The 18,405-nt window shown below is 27.6% G+C and overlaps 1 protein-coding gene across 1 annotated transcript in view; it reads left to right on the top strand.

Annotated features, from left to right (window-relative positions):
- Positions 1 to 18,405, top strand: part of LOC127717471 (uncharacterized) — a 167,801-nt gene that overhangs the window by 79,495 nt on the left and 69,901 nt on the right. The gene's annotated exons all lie outside the window — the stretch shown is intronic.

Genomic DNA, 18,405 nt, shown 5'->3' with positions numbered 1-18,405 from the left:
AGGACTTTTATCGGGACTCCGGGATCGGGTGTTTTTAAGCTCAAAATTGAGGGATTGACCGTTTCGAGATCCGGAAATTCTTTTTTCGAATTTCGGGATGTCGGGATTTAAATTTATTTAAATTCGGGACCTCGGGATCCCTGGATTTCGGGACCAGGACCCTTCCTACCCACCCTCTCTTAACAGTATACTATTCCAAGAAGAGAACTACTCATACTTTTCATTATTAAGTACAGTGTACATAAATCGGTCATGTGAGTGTAACTGTTGAATGATGCTGTTAAATAGTTTTGTTTAAAATACAAACCATCATGAACTACTGACATAAAAATATTACTGATTTACTATGTGACTATAAGATTTACACAATAAAGTACAAATATGGTCAGTTTTGGTTGATGCGGACAAATCATTTTGTTATACAAGTCAGTTTGAGGTATAAAAACTACTGATATTTGTTTACGATTCAATATTTTGAATAAAAGGAGGACAAACTGGCACTCTAAATTGATGCGAACATTTTTTTTAGTCATTATGTGCCAATATTGCTATCATTTGTGTATTCAATCCATCCTTACATGAAAATATAACTCATTTAGTATGCAGCTGTAAAGATTTACATAATAAAGTGCAAATATGGTCAGTTTTGGTTGATGCAGACAAATTATTTTGTTATACGAGTCAGTCTGATGTATGAAAACTACTGAAATTTGTTTACAATTCAATATTTAGAATAAAAAAAAACATCCTGGCTCTCTAAATTGATGCGAACAAAAATTTTTAGTCATTATGTGCCAATATTGATATCATTTGTATTATACAATCCATCCTTACATAAAAATATAACTCATTTACTATGGGGCTATAAAGATTTACATAATAAAGTACAAATATGGTCAGTTTTGGTTGATGCAGACAAATTATTTTGTTATACGAGTCAGTCTGATGTATGAAAACTACTGAAATTTGTTTACAATTCAATATTTAGAATAAAAAAAAGACATCCTGGCTCTCTAAATTGATGCGAACAAAAATTTTTAGTCATTATGTGCCAATATTGATATCATTTGTATTATACAATCCATCCTTACATAAAAATATAACTCATTTACTATGGGGCTATAAAGATTTACATAATAAAGTACAAATATGGTCAGTTTTGGTTGATGCAGCCAAATTATTTTGTTATACGAGTCAGTCTGATGTATGAAAACTACTGAAATGTGTTTACAATTCAATATTTAGAATAAAAAAAGACATCCTGGCTCTCTTAATTGATGCGAACAAAAATTTTTAGTCATTATGTGCCAATATTGATATCATTTGTATTATACAATCCATCCTTACATGAAAATATAACTCATTTACTTAAGCGGCTACAGTACTTGCAACCTTAGGCGTTACTGTTTTAGCGATCAATCAGCGGTCATCGATCAGTCACCGATCAGTCAAGTTCGCGTCAAACTCACGTCACCAATCCGTCAGACTTATAGTATAAGTATTTGACTGATCGGACGGATCGGACGGATAGGACCGATCGACCTTTCTGACGGATTGAACTCTACTACGTCACATAATAAACTAATACAAATTACGAAATCTTAGTTTCGTTTCATTTAATTAAAATGGCGACATGGAAAATACGAAACATTCATGTACAAATGATCAACATCTTTTTTTATTTTTAATTATTTAGCATAGTTTTAAGAATTTAAAAAGAAAAGAAATATGCATATAAAACTTAATTTAAATATTACTATTAAAGAATGGTCATTTTCGTTTTAATTTTTTTCAAACCCGGATATCTCTAAAACGGTGTTTATCGCTATTTTCAGTGATTTTATTATTTTCCGAAAATGCTCTTGAAAATAAAATGAAATGATCATTTATTGCAAATTTCGATGTATTATTCTTAAATGTTTTTAAGTATTTTATCCTTATAATCTTAAAATTCTTTAAACAAACTTATCTCGAAGCTATTAAAATAACAAATGACAAATAAAAATGCTGCAAATTCTCTTAAAAATGAAATAATATTGTTAATTTTAAACAACGAGAACAACATTATAGTATATTTTTTCTGATAGTCTTTTAACTTAATAAAAAATAATCAATCCTAAGCTATAAAAAGTACAAAAATCCAATGACGGTCAATGATTTCCATTCAAACAAAGGAATTATTGCATTCTATTTCAACAAAAACAAAAGTTTATGCATATTTATCCTTTTTTATTCACATTTTATTAAAAATTACTTATCTAAAGGCATTTATAATGACTGATAGCAATTGCATTGCACTATTTCTGATATAAAGGAAGAAATATTTGTATTTTTATGTAATGCGAATATTAAATTTAGTATCCGATTCCTTAAATTCAACATATTTTATGAAATGCAACCAATCCTGATGTACAAAAAGTACTGAAATCAAATGGTGATTCATTATTTCTATCAAAATGAAGATATTATTGCATTCATTTTCAACACCAACAAAAGTTTAAGCCTTATTTTACTAACAATATTAAAATTCCGATAAAAAAATAATCTTGAAGCCTTTGAAATAACTAGTTACAAATAACATTGTATTATTTTTTAACAAAACAAGAGAAATTGGTAACTTTAAACAATGCGAACAACATTTAAGGATATTTTTTATGATCTTCTTTTACTTTTATGAAAAAATAATCAATCCTAAGCTATGAAAAGTATAAACATCAAATGGCAGTCAATAATTACTATTCAAATAAAGAAATTATTGCATTCTTGTTCAACAAAAACAAAAGTTTATCCATATTTATCCTTCATTTATTCACATTTTATTAAAAAATACTTATATAAAGGCATTTATAATGACTGATAGCAATTGACGTTGCATTATTTCTGATATAAAAGAAGAAATATTTGTATTTTTAAGCAATGCGAACATTACATTTACAATCTTTTCCCTTAAATTCAACATATTTTATGAAATACAACAAATCCTGAACCATAAAAAGTACTAAAAGCCATAGGTTTCAATAATTTTCTTTAAAAAAGAGAACTTATTGAATTCTTATTTAAAAAAAACAAAAGTTTATGTATATTTATCCTTAAATTATTCATATCTTATATAAAAGTACTTATCTGAAAGCATTACTAATGACTGATTGCAATTGACGTTGAATTATTTCTGATATAAAAGAAGAAATATTTGCATTTTTCAGCAATGCAATCACAAATTAAGTATCTTTTCCCTGAAATTCAGCATTTTTTATGTAAAACAACCAATCCTGATGCACAAAAAGAACCAAAATCAAATGACGGTTCATAATTTCTATCAAAATAAAGAAATTATTTCATTGTTTTCTAACAAAAATAAAAATTTATGCATATTTATCCTTCAATGATACACATTTTATACACAATTACTTATATAAAGGCATTTATAATGACTGATTGCATTATTTCTGATTTAAAAGAAGAAATATTTGCATATTTAAGCAATGCGAACAAAAATTTAGTATCTTTTCCCTGAAAGTCAGCATATTTAATGAAAAACAACCAATCCTGATGTACAAAATGTACCAAAATCAAATGACGGTTCATAATTTCTATCAATATAAAGAAATTATTGCATTCGTATTCGACACAAAACAAAAAATTAAGTATTATTCTCCTTACATTATCAAAATTCTTACAAATAAAATCTGATAGAACTTTGAAATAACTAGTTAAAAATAACATTGCATTATTTTTTATCAAAGGAAGAAAAATTGGTAATTTTAAACAATGCAAACAACATTTTAGTATATTATCTCAGATATTATTTTGATTTTAGAAAAAAAAAACAATCCTGAACCATAAAAAGTACAAAAAAACCATAGGAGATTGCAATCCTAAACCATCAAAAATACAAAAAGCCATAGGCAGTCAATAATTTAAATTGAAATAGAGGAATTTTGAATTTTTATCAAACAAAAACAAAAGTTTATGTATGTTTATCAGTAAATTATTCATATCTTATACAAAAGTACTTATCTGAATGCATTAACTATGACTGATTGCAATTGAAGTTGCATTATTTCTGATATAAAAGAAGAAATATTTACATATTTAAGCAACACGAACAAAAATTTAGTATATTTTCCCTGAAATTCAGCATATTTTATGAAATACAACCAATCCTGATGTACAAAAAGAACCAAAATCCAATGACGGTTCATAATTTCTATCAAAATAAAGAAATTATTTCATTTGTATTCAACACAAAACAAAAGTTTAAGTATTATTCTCCTTACATTATCAAAATCCTTACAAAATAAATCTTACTGGAAAATTTTGAAATAACTAGTTACAAATAAATTGCATTATTTTTTATCAAAAGAAGAAAAAAATTTAATATATTTTCCCTGAAATTCAGCATATTTTATAAAAATAACCAATCCTGATGTACAAAAAGAACCAAAATCAAATGATGGTTCATAATTTCTATCAAAATAAAGAAATTATTTTATTTGTATTCAACACAAAACAAAAGTTTAAGTAAAATTCTCCTTACATTATCAAAATTCTTATAAAAAAAGTCTTATTGGAAAACTTTGAAATAACTAATTACAAATAACATGGCATTATTTTTTATCAAAAGAAGAAAAAAGGTAATTTTAAACAATGCGAACAACAATTTATCTCAGATATTTTTTTGATTTTATGATAAAAAAAAAAAAATCCTGAACCGTAAAAAGTACAAAAAACCATAGGCGTTCCAATAATTTTGATTAAAAAAGAGAAATTATTGAATTCTTATTTGATAAAATCAAAAGCGTATGTATATTTATCCTTAAATTATTCATATCTTATACCAAAGTAATAATCTAAATGCATTAATTATGACTGATTGCATTTGAAGTTGCATTATTTCTGATATAAGAAGAAATATTTGCATATTTAAGCAACGTGAACAAAAATTAAGTATCTTTTCCCTGAAATTCAGCATATTTTATGAAAAACAACCAATCCTGCTGTACAAAATGTACCGAAATCAAATGACGGTTCATATACAAAAGTACTTATCTGAATGCATTAACTCTGACTGATTGCAAGTGAAGTTGCATTATTTCTGATATAAAAGAAGAAATATTTGCATATTTAAGCAACACGAACAAAGATTTAGTATATTTTCCCTGAAATTCAGCATATTTTATAAAAATAACCAATTCTGATGTACAAAAAGAACCAAAATCAAATGATGGTTCATAATTTCTATCAAAATAAAGAAATTATTTCATTTGTATTCAACACAAAACAAAAGTTTAAGTAAAATTCTCCTTACATTATCAAAATTCTTATAAAAAAAGTCTTATTGGAAAACTTTGAAATAACTAGTTACAAATAACATTGCATTATTTTTTATCAAAAGAAGAAAAAAGGTATTTTTAAACAATGCGAACAACAATTTAGTATATTATCTCAGATATTATTTTGATTTTATAAAAAAACAACCAATCCTGAACCATGAAAAGTACAAAAAACCATAGGCATTCCAATAATTTTGATTAAAAAAGAGAAATTATTGAATTCTTATTTGATAAAAACAAAAGCGTATGTATATTTATCCTTAAATTATTCATATCTTATACCAAAGTAATAATCTAAATGCATTAATTATGACTGATTGCATTTGAAGTTGCATTATTTCTGATATAAGAAGAAATATTTGCCTATTTAAGCAACGCGAACAAAAATTTAGTATCTTTTCCCTGAAATTCAACATATTTTATGAAAAATAACCAATCCTGATGTACAAAATGTACCGAAATCAAATGACGGTTCATTATTTCTATCAAAATAAAGAAATTATTTAATTTGTATTCAACACAAAACAAAAGTTTAAGTAAAATTCTCCTTACATTATCAAAATTCTAATAAAAAAAGTCTTATTGGAAATCTTTGAAATAACTAGTTACAAATAACATTCCATTCTTTTTTATCAAAAGAAGAAAAAAGGTATTTTTAAACAATGCGAACAACAATTTAGTATATTATCTCAGATATTATTTTGATTTTATAAAAAAACAACCAATCCTGAACCATGAAAAGTACAAAAAACCATAGGCATTCCAATAATTTTGATTAAAAAAGAGAAATTATTGAATTCTTATTTGATAAAAACAAAAGCGTATGTATATTTATCCTTAAATTATTCATATCTTATACCAAAGTAATAATCTAAATGCATTAATTATGACTGATTGCATTTGAAGTTGCATTATTTCTGATATAAGAAGAAATATTTGCCTATTTAAGCAACGCGAACAAAAATTTAGTATCTTTTCCCTGAAATTCAACATATTTTATGAAAAATAACCAATCCTGATGTACAAAATGTACCGAAATCAAATGACGGTTCATTATTTCTATCAAAATAAAGAAATTATTTAATTTGTATTCAACACAAAACAAAAGTTTAAGTAAAATTCTCCTTACATTATCAAAATTCTTATAAAAAAAGTCTTATTGGAAAACTTTGAAATAACTAGTTACAAATAACATTCCATTCTTTTTTATCAAAAGAAGAAAAAAGGTATTTTTAAACAATGCGAACAACAATTTAGTATATTATCTCAGATATTATTTTGATTTTATAAAAAAACAACCAATCCTGAACCATGAAAAGTACAAAAAACCATAGGCATTCCAATAATTTTGATTAAAAAAGAGAAATTATTGAATTCTTATTTGATAAAAACAAAAGCGTATGTATATTTATCCTTAAATTATTCATATCTTATACCAAAGTAATAATCTAAATGCATTAATTATGACTGATTGCATTTGAAGTTGCATTATTTCTGATATAAGAAGAAATATTTGCCTATTTAAGCAACGCGAACAAAAATTTAGTATCTTTTCCCTGAAATTCAACATATTTTATGAAAAATAACCAATCCTGATGTACAAAATGTACCGAAATCAAATGACGGTTCATTATTTCTATCAAAATAAAGAAATTATTTAATTTGTATTCAACACAAAACAAAAGTTTAAATAAAATGCTCCTTACATTATCAAAATTCTTACAAAAACAATCTGATTGGAGAACTTTGAAATAACTAGTTACAAATAACATTCCATTCTTTTTTATCAAAAGAAGAAAAATTGGTAATTTTAAACAATGCAAACAACATTTTAGTATATTTTCTCAGATATTATTTTGATTTTATAAAAAACAACCAATCCTGAACCATTAAAAGTACAAAAAACCATAGGCGTTCCAATAATTTCCATTAAAAAAGAGAAATTATTGAATTTTTTTTTGATAAAAACAAAAGTGTATGTATATTTATCCTTAAATTATTCATATCTTATACAAAATTAATTATCTGAATGCATTAATTATGACTGATTGCAATAGACGTGCATTATTTCTGATATAAAAGAAAAAATATTTGCATTTTTAAGCAACTCGAACAAAAATTTAGTATCTTTTTCCTGAAATTCAGCATATTTTATGAAAAACGACCAATCCTGATGTACAAAAAGTACAAAATAATGAAATGATTACATCTTTAATCAACACAAATTAAAGTTTAAGTATTTTAATACTTATCTTTTTTTAAATTCTATCAAAGAAACTTTTCTTTAGGCCTTTTAAATAACTAATCAGAAATAACATTGCATTATATGTTATTAGAAGAAGAAATATTGGTTATCTGGAACAAAAATTAAAACACTCTAAATTACTGAATCCAAACAAAACTGTATGTATCTTTACTGTTTTACTATTTTTATTTTCATCATCTAACGACAACAAATAGAGTACTTATTTTAAATGATAAAATGTTATCGCTTTTTAGTGGTACATTATTAACGAGTAAAGGTGTCTTCGTAGAGGTCCGCGTTAATCGACTGTAAATACTGTGGAGTTCGTTTTACATAAGAATTTTAATTATATACGTATCCGTCCGATCCGTGCATACAATTAATTTACTGATCGATCGCTGACCGTTGTCACGGTAACTCTCACAAAGCCTATTTGACGTATTTGACGGATTCTATGGGTCATCGATCACCGATCAGTCATCGATCAGTCAAACACCCGTCACCGATCATTCACCGATCAGTCAAGTTCACGTCAAACAGTAACGCCTAAGGTTGCAAGTACTGTATTAAGATTAACATGAAAAAGTGTAAATATGGTCAGTTTTGGTTGATGCGGACAAATCATTTTGTTATATGAGTCAGTTTAAGGTATGAAAACTACTGAAATTTATTTACGATTCAATATTTTGAATAAAAGGAGGACAAACTGGCACTCTAATTTGATGTGAACACAATTTTTTACTCATTATGTTCCAAAAATTGCTATCATTTGTGTATTCAATCCATCTTTACATGAAAATATAACTCATTTACTATGCGGCTATAAAGATTTACATAATAAAGTGCAAATATGGTCAGTTTTGGTTGATGCAGACAAATTATTTTGTTATACGAGTCAGTTTGAGGTATGAAAACTACTGAAACTTGTTTACGATTCAACATTTTGAATAAAAGGAGGACATAATGACACTCTAAATTGATGTGAAAAAAATATTTTAGTCATTATGTTCCAATATTGCTATTATTTGTGTATTCAATCCATCTTTACATGAAAATATAACTCATTTACTATGAGGCTATAAAGATTTACATAATAAAGTGCAAATATGGTCAGTTTTGGTTGATGCGGACAAATAATTGTATTCGAGTCAGTCTGATGTATGAAAACTACTGAAATTTGTTTACAATTCAATATTTTGAATAAAAGGAGGACAAACTGGCACTCTAAATTGATGTGAACACAATTTTTTACTCATTATGTTCCAAAAATTGCTATCATTTGTGTATTCAATCCATCCTTACATGAAAATATAACTCATTTACTATGCGGCTATAAAGATTTACATAATGAAGTGCAAATATGGTCAGTTTTGGTTGATGCAGACAAATTATTTTGTTATTCGAGTCAGTTTGAGGTATGAAAACTACTGAAATTTGTTTACAATTCAATATTTTGAATAAAAGGAGGACATACTGGCACTCTAAATTGATTTGAACAAAATGTTTTAGTCATTATGTTCCAATATTGCTATTTTTTGTGTATTCAATCCATCTTTACATGAAAATATAACTCATTTACTATGCAGCTATAAAGATTTACATAATAAAGTGCAAATATGGTCAGTTTTGGTTGATGCGGAGAAATAATTTTGTTATTTGAGTCAGTCTGATGTATGAACACAACTGAAATTTGTTTACGATTCAATATTTTATATTAAAAAGACATGCTGGCACTCTAAATTGATGCAAACAAAAATTTTTAGTCATTATGTGCCAATATTGATATCATTTGTATTATACAATACATCCTTACATGAAAATATAACTCATTTACTTATGCGGCTATAAAGATTTACATAATAAAGTGCAAATATTGTCAGTTTTGGTTGATGCGGACAAATCATTTTGTTATACGAGTCAGTTTGAGGTATGAAAACTACTGAAATTTGTTTACAATTCAATATTTTGAATAAAAGGAGGACAAACTGGCACTCTAAATTGATGCGAACACAATTTTTACTCATTATGTTCCAAAAATTGCTATCATTTGTGTATTCAATCCATCCTTACATGAAAATATAACTCATTTACTATGTGGCTATAAAGATTTACATAATGAAGTGCAAATATGGTCAGTTTTGGTTGATGCAGACAAATTATTTTGTTATACGAGTCAGTTTGAGGTATGAAAACTACTGAAATTTGTTTACGATTCAATATTTTGAATAAAAGGAGGACATACTGACACTCTAAATTGATGTGAACAAAATATTTTAGTCATTATGTTCCAATATTGCTATTATTTGTGTATTCAATCCATCTTTACATGAAAATATAACTCATTTACAATGCAGCTGTAAAGATTTACATAATAAAGTTCAAATATGGTCAGTTTTGGTTGATGCGGACAAATAATTTTGTTAGTCTAGTCAGTTTGAGGTATGAAAACTACTGAAATTTGTTTACAATTCAATATTTTGAATAAAAGGAGGACATACTGGCACTCTAAATTGATTTGAACAAAATGTTTTAGTCATTATGTTCCAATATTGCTATTATTTGTGTATTCAATCCATCTTTACATGAAAATATAACTCATTTACAATGCGGCTGTAAAGATTTACATAATAAAGTGCAAATATAATCAGTTTTGGTTGATGCGGACAAATAATTTTGTTATTCTAGTCAGTTTGAGGTATGAAAACTACTGACATTTGTTTACAATTCAATATTTTGAATAAAAGGAGGACATACTGGCACTCTAAATTGATTTGAACAAAATGTTTTAGTCATTATGTTCCAATATTGCTATTATTTGTATTACACAATCCATCCTTACATGAAAATATAACTTATTTACTATGCAGCTATAAATATTTACATAATAAAGTGCAAATATGGTCAGTTTTTGTTGATGCGGACAAATAATTTTGTTATTCGAGTCAGTCTGATGTATGAAAACTACTGAAATTTGTTTACAATTCAATATTTTGAATAAAAAAAGACATGCTGGCTCTCTAATTTGATGCAAACAAAAATTTTTAGTCATTATGTGCCAATATTGATATCATTTGTATTATACAATCCATCCTTACATGAAAATATAACTCATTTACTTATGCGGATATAAAGATTTACATAATAAAGTGCAAATATGGTCAGTTTTGGTTGATGCAGACAAATAATTATGTTATTCGAGTCAGTTTGAGGTATGAAAACTACTAAAATTTGTTTACAATTAAATATTTTGAATAAAAGGAGGACATACTGGCACTCTAAATTGATGTGAACAAAAACTTTTAGTCATTATGTTCCAATATTGCTATTATTTGTGTATTCAATCCATCTTTACATGAAAATATAACTCACTTACTATGAGGCTATAAAGATTTACATAATAAAGTGCAAATATGGTCAGTTTTGGTTGATGCGGACAAATAATTGTATTCGAGTCAGTCTGATGTATGAAAACTACTGAAATTTGTTTACAATTCAATATTTTGAATAAAAGGAGGACAAACTGGCACTCTAAATTGATGCGAACACAATTTTTTACTCATTATGTTCCAAAAATTGCTATAATTTGTGTATTTAATCCATCCTTACATGAAAATATAACTCATTTACTATGCGGCTATAAAGATTTACATAATGAAGTGCAAATATGGTCAGTTTTGGTTGATGCAGACAAATTATTTTGTTATACGAGTCAGTTTGAGGTATGAAAACTACTGAAGTTTGTTTACGATTCAATATTTTGAATAAAAGGAGGACATACTGAAACTCTAAATTCATGTGAACAAAATGTTTTAGTCATTATGTTCCAATATTGCTATTATTTGTGTATTCAATCCATCTTTACATGAAAATATAACTCATTTACAATGCGACTGTAAAGATTTACATAATAAAGTGCAAATATGGTCAGTTTTGGTTGATGCGGACAAATAATTTTGTTATTCGAGTCAGTTTGAGGTATGAAAACTACTGAAATTTGTTTACAATTCAATATTTTGAATAAAAGGAGGACATACTGGCACTCTAAATTGATTTGAACAAAATGTTTTAGTCATTATGTTCCAATATTGCTATTTTTTGTGTATTCAATCCATCTTTACATGAAAATATAACTCATTTACTATGCGGCTATAAAGATTTACATAATAAAGTGCAAACATGGTCAGTTTTGGTTGATGCGGACAAATAATTTTGTTATTCGAGTCAGTCTGTTGTATGAAAACTACTGAAATTTGTTTACGATTCAATATTTTATATTAAAAAGACATGCTGGCACTCTAAATTGATGCAAACAAAAATTTTTAGTCATTATGCGCCAATATTGATATCATTTGTATTATACAATCCATCCTTACATGAAAATATAACTCATTTACTTATGCGGCTTTAAAGATTTACATAATAAAGTACAAATATGGTCAGTTTTGGTTGATGCGGACAAATAATTTTGTTATTCGAGTCAGTTTGAGGTATGAAAACTACTGAAATTTGTTTACGATTCAATATTTTGAATAGAAGGAGGACAAACTGGCACTTTAAATTGATGCGAACACAATTTTTTACTCATTATGTTCCAAAAATTGCTATCATTTGTGTATTCAATCCATCTTTACATGAGAATATAACTCATTTACAATGCAGCTGTAAAGATTTACATAATAAAGTGCAAACATGGTCAGTTTTGTTTGATGCGGACAAATAATTTTGTTATTCCAGTCAGTTTGAGGTATGAAAACTACTGAAATTTGTTTACAATTCAATATTTTGAATAAAAGGAGGACATACTGGCACTCTAAATTGATATGAACAAAATGTTTTAGTCATTATGTTCCAATATTGCTATTTTTTGTGTATTCAATCCATCTTTACATGTAAATATAACTCATTTACTATGCGGCTATAAAGATTTACATAATAAAGTGCAAATATGGTCAGTTTTGGTTGATGCGGACAACTAATTTTGTTATTCGAGTAAGTCTGATGTATAAAACCTACTGAAATTTGTTTACAATTCAATATTTTATATTAAAAAGACATGCTGGCACTCTAAATTGATGCAAACAAAAATGTTTAGTCATTATGTCCAATATTGATATCATTTGTATTATACAATCCATCCTTACATGAAAATATAACTCATTTACTTATGCGGCTATAAAGATTTACATAATAAAGTGCAAATATGGTCAGTTTTGGTTGATGCAGACAAATAATTATGTTATTCGAGTTAGTTTGAGTTATGAAAACTACTGAAATTTGTTTACAATTAAATATTTAAAATAAATGAGTTATATTTTCATGTAAGGATGGATTGTATAATACAAATGATATCAATATTGGCACATAATGACTAAAAATTTTTGTTTGCATCAAATTAGAGAGCCCGCATGTCTTTTTTTATTCAAAATATTGAATTGTAAACAAATTTCAGTAGTTTTCATACATCAGACTGACTCGAATAACAAAATTATTTGTCCGCATCAACAAAAACTGACCATATTTGCACTTTATTATGTAAATATTTATAGCTGCATAGTAAATAAGTTATATTTTCATGTAAGGATGGATTGTGTAATACAAATAATAGCAATATTGGAACATAATGACTAAAACATTTTGTCCACATCAATTTAGAGTGCCAGTATGTCCTCCTTTTATTCAAAATATTGAATTGTAAACTGATTTCAGTAGTTTTCATACCTCAAACTGACTCGAATAACAAAATTATTTGTCCACATCAACCAAAACTGATTATATTTGCACTTTATTATGTAAATCTTTACAGCCGCATTGTAAATGAGTTATATTTTCATGTAAAGATGGATTGAATACACAAATAATAGACAAATTATTTTGTTATACGAGTCAGTTTGAGGTATGAAAACTACTGAAATTTGTTTACGATTCAATATTTTGAATAAAAGGAGGACATACTGGCACTCTAAACTGATTTGAACAAAATGTTTTAGTCATTATGTTCCAATATTGCTATTTTTTGTGTATTCAATCCATCTTTACATGAAAATATAACTCATTTACTATGCGGCTATAAAGATTTACATTATAAAGTGCAAATATGGTCAGTTTTGGTTGATGAGGACAAATAATTTTGTTATTTGAGTCAGTCTGATGTATGAAAACTACTGAAATTTGTTTACGATTCAATATTTTATATTAAAAAGACATGCTGGCACTCTAAATTGATGTGAACAAAATGTTTTAGTCATTATGTTCCAATATTGCTATTTTTTGTGTATTCAATCCATCTTTACATGAAAATATAACTCATTTACTATGCGGCTATAAAGATTTACATAATAAAGTGCAAATATGGTCAGTTTTGGTTGATGCGGACAAATAATTTTGTTATTCGAGTCAGTCTGATGTATAAAAACTACTGAAATTTGTTTACGATTCAATATTTTATATTAAAAAGACATGCTGGCACTCTAAATTGATGCAAACAAAAATTTCTAGTCATTATGTCCAATATTGATATCATTTGTATTATACAATCCATCCTTACATGAAAATATAACTCATTTACTTATGCGGCTATAAAGATTTACATAATAAAGTGCAAATATGGTCAGTTTTGGTTGATGCGGACAAATCATTTTGTTATACGAGTCAGTTTGAGGTATGAAAACTACTGAAATTTGTTTACGATTCAATATTTTGAATAAAAGGAGGACAAACTGGCACTCTTAATTGATGCGAACTCAATTTTTTACTCATTATGTTCCAATATTGCTATCATTTGTGTATTCAATCCATCCTTACATGAAAATATTACTCATTTACTATGCGGCTATAAAAAATTTACATAATAAAGTGTAAATATGGTCAATTTTGGTTGATGCAAACACATTATTTTGTTATACGAGTCAGTTTGAGGTATGAAAACTACTGAAATTTGTTTACGATTCAATATTTTGAATAAAAAGAGGACATGCTGGCACTCTTAATTGATGCAAACACATTTTTTTAGTCATTATGTGCCAATATTGTTATCATTTGTATTATACAATCCATCCTTACATGAAAATATAACTCATTTACTATGGGGCTATAAAGACTGACATAATAAAGTGCTAATATGGTCAATTTTGGTTGATGCGAACAAGTTATTTTGTTGTTCGAGTCAGTTTGATTTGAGGTATGAAAACTACTGAAATTTGTTTACAATTCAATATTTTGAATAAAAGGAGGACACACTGGCACTCTAAATTGATGCGAACAAATTTTTTTAGTCATTATGTGCCAATATTGCTATCATTTGTATTATACAACCCATCCTTACATGAAAATATAACTCATTTACCATGCGGCCATAAAGATTTACATAATAAAGTGCTAATATTGTCAGTTTTGGTTGATGAGGGCACATCGTTTTGTTCTAAGAGTCAGTCTGAGGTATTAAATCTACTGAAATGTGTTTACAATTAAATATTTTGAATAAAAATAGGACGGACATGTTGGTTCCAATATTGATGTCAATTGTATTATACGGTCCATAATGACATAAAATATAGCTGAATTACTACGCTGCTGTATAGATAACTTGACAAAGGGCAAATATGGTCAGTTTTGGTAAATGAGATCAAATAATTTTCTTTTACGAGTCATCCTGAGTCAGCCTGTCTGAGATGTGAAAACTGTTTGAATTTGGTGATGATTAAATTAATTTAATAAAAGGACATACTTGAACTATATTTTGGTGAAGAAAAAAGAAATTTACTATTAAATTTTGATTAAATTTATTTAAGAAGTGTGATAACATTACCAATTAACTGTAATCGACGTCAATATGTCAATCGAAAATGACCAGTTGGTCATTTAATTTTGATGTACCTTATCATTTGATTTTTTAGGGCAAAGTATCCAGGATACGATGAAAATCTGCGTTAACGCGCGTTTACTACAAACAGTAAACGTGCGTTTACTTTTGACGAAAATAGAAGACGCGCATTTTTGCACATTAACGCGGAAGTAAACGCGAAAGTAAACGCCCGTTTACTCTTTACAAAATTAGAAGACGGGCCGTTTTTGCGTTAACGCGGAGGTAAACGCGAAAGTAAACGACCGTTTACTTTTTATGTCTACTGAAATGTCGGAGTTAACGCACAGTTAACTTGGCGTTAACATGAAGTGCACGCGAGTAAACGCCGCGTTAACTTTTTCGGCCCGTCTACATGTAATGCTTGGTCTGCACCCAACTGTATGTTCAGCAAACATTAAGAAAACATGGTATTTTGTAGCCGTCGTATGATAAAATGATTCCAAAAAACATATGAAACATGTGCAATATAAACTTCTTTATCGAACGGAAACGAAATATATCTTTCGTCCATCCTGCATAGTGTTTCGCAAAACAATTTGATTCTTAAACATCATTCAAAATTATAATATTGCTGACAAAGCGAAATAATTTCTGTTGACCAAACTGCATGTTGGTAAAAAAATATTGACAGCCAGGATTTCGGTACCTGCATAAAAACAAATATTGTTTCTGTTAAATTTTTTGAAAATCTTTTAATATAAAGGAATATATTTCCTTTATGCAAAACTCTGAATCCTTGTCCACGTTTGGCTATAGTTTAGGTCATTTATTGCTTTTGCTAGCTCTTCAATGTTTGTATTGTTTGAGATTTTTAAATATTGTGGTCTTATGCATGTAATACAGTATAGTTGTTAACGTTATTAGAATAACATAAACGTCGTAGTCATTTTTGTAATCATTTAAAAAGCATACCATACATCTTGTCACGGTTAAAATCCATATATATAGAAGCTTTCACAGTGGCTCAAAATAAATATATTTTGTTTTTGTATGGATATATAAGGTATATACAATTCTATTGTTCGTAGACATTAATTTTCAATAATTGAACGAATTTGCAATAAATGTGAGTGAGCAAGTTAAATACAGCGAAACTATGTTTTATCGAGGTTTTTCATTTTGTAGTCATGTTTGAAATACTGAGTTTTTCACCCTAAATTGTTATTTGCATTTAAACAACAAAACAGATATAATTTTATGCTGTCTTTCTTTAGAATCTGTAAGACATGGTTAAATATGTAATTGTAATCGATAGTCGAAAGAATAAGTTATTTTTATCATTTTCTTATGTATCACAAACCGACAAAAACGTTAATCGTATGTAATAGCATGTACATGTATGTAATAGTATATACATGTAATCATGATTATAGGTTTATACCAAAACAGGTAAAATGTGTAGCTACATCACTTGGTCAGCAGAATCTGCTCTCTAGAGATTTTCTTTTAGGTTTTTTCTGTTGAAAGGATAAGTTTACGCTATGTTAATTTTGAACTGTTGGTTTTCTCACCATTTTTCTTTTCTTCATGGTGTATCTGTCCATTGTCAACTTATGCCTCAAGATTGTTCAAATGGTGTAAAGAAATCACACGGTTCATTAAATAAAAACAGATGCAAGATAAATATATATTGTATAAGACCACCTAGTATGCTTTAATTAAAGGGATACAAGTATAGTAGATAAGTAAGCCATTTTTAGCCGTCGTTTGTTTGCCCAACGTTTCCGAGATTATTTTACGGTTCTAAATGAAAAGTGTCTTATGAAGATGTACATTTATTCAAGAAAATACATGTCACTTCTTAAAAAAATTTATTGCAAAAAAATACGTATTACCTATCTTAAAATGGAAGGTTTATTGTTAAGAATTTCTTTAGTGTAAAACACAATAAAGCACTTTATAAATTTAGTGCGTGAGAAATTCCCTGAAATTAGGTTCATCAAGACGCTCATACGGAAGAAAGTGAAATGCAAGCATGTATAAATACATGAATACATAAGGACATAAATTATCAAAAGGGACAGACAAGGAATGGTACAATTCATCACGGGTCAACATTGCATGAGGGTGTGTAAGTAAAGAAATGACTTTGATACTAGGCTATTTTAAAACAATTCAAGAGAATTTAGAGATAACTGTATTGTATTTAAAGCTTTGAGTTTACCTGGCGACGTGTATCTCTATTCTTATGCAAAATAAACAAATCAATGAATTTAGTCGTTATTTCAGTGTTAAATCTTCATGACACGAAAATTCCGCGAAATAATGTTATCTTCGTTGGCGCCTAAACTATGTGACGTCATAGGTATGCTTCCCGCTTCAAACGTAAACATCTGGAGTTTTCTGGCTTCATGATTGTAATATTAATTGATAAACAGATGATGTCTAGGTTTACAATCTGAGTTTTTTGCTCTTTATTGGAGAAATTATATGTCAATACATTTCGAAACTCAAAATTTCGGCTTCCTTAGTTACAGACAGGAAGAATTTTACGATATTGTCATCCTATCAAAGTCGTGATACAAAATAATTGCATTTTTTTTTATTTGGATAAAATTCTCTGTCATCAGTTTAACATGCTAGTTTATCAAAGGCTTTGACAAAACAGCAGATTTTCACAGATCACGATGGATGCCGTAACTGATTAACAGACACATCTTTTGTTTTCTCTGTATGTTTATTTTTCTAGGTTTTTGTGAGATGAGGGTTCATATCTAAAGTTTGTTGTGTAGCTCGACTGAGACGATGTTCTGTATGTTACTTCGTTTTTCCAAACATAAACTCACCATACATTGCATTATGTTTGGTTCTTTTGTACAGAACATATACAATCTCTAAATTCTTGGAAATTCAAAGCAAGGAAAATATTTCTCGATATCAATGCAATTAAGTGTTTTTTTTATACTTCATTTTAAGCATGAAAGGTAAAATATAACTTTAAATATTTGCTGTCATTAAGATATTTT

The sequence above is a fragment of the Mytilus californianus genome, unplaced genomic scaffold (assembly GCF_021869535.1).
Source record: "Mytilus californianus isolate M0D057914Y unplaced genomic scaffold, xbMytCali1.0.p SCAF_10, whole genome shotgun sequence".
NCBI classification, from domain to species: Eukaryota; Metazoa; Mollusca; class Bivalvia; order Mytilida; family Mytilidae; genus Mytilus; species Mytilus californianus.
The sequence above is the reverse complement of the archived record's forward strand: the minus strand, read 5'-3'. Positions and strand labels throughout refer to the sequence as shown.